A 485-nucleotide genomic window follows, 5' to 3' on the forward strand; every position below is an offset into this window, starting at 1 on the left:
ACCAATTACAAAAGTCCCTTTCGTCTCTCCCTGGTGTCTAAGAAAGGCGCAAGTCTACTCTGCAATTTGAATTGATATAATACTGCAAATTTTATTCGCACAATCATTATGAAAGGTATTTAAAGTAACGTGGCTATACACTGATGGTTTAATAACCACATGAATGACCAAATCTTTTTTGAATTTAGACATCATGTTACTTTCAGATTGCTATTTGTTTTTCGATGTCTGCCTCCCGACAAGTTTCAATTGTTTCCCAAGACATGTCCGCTGCATTATTGTATCAACACAATCAAAGCCACAACAACAACTATGTTGACGACAACCAACAGCCACCAGCTGATGAGGGCAATGAAATTGTGAGTTTAAAGCTTGCATTAAAAAGTAAAAAAAAAATTTTAGTCAGGTTGCTGGACCTGGCTTCTTATGAGTATGGTTTTCTAAAAAAAATTTTTGGGCTCCAGAGGAGCAAGCAATATGCAACA

The sequence above is a fragment of the Convolutriloba macropyga genome, chromosome 15 (assembly GCF_964194025.1).
Source record: "Convolutriloba macropyga chromosome 15, txConMacr16.3, whole genome shotgun sequence".
Taxonomy (NCBI): Eukaryota; Metazoa; Xenacoelomorpha; order Acoela; family Convolutidae; genus Convolutriloba; species Convolutriloba macropyga.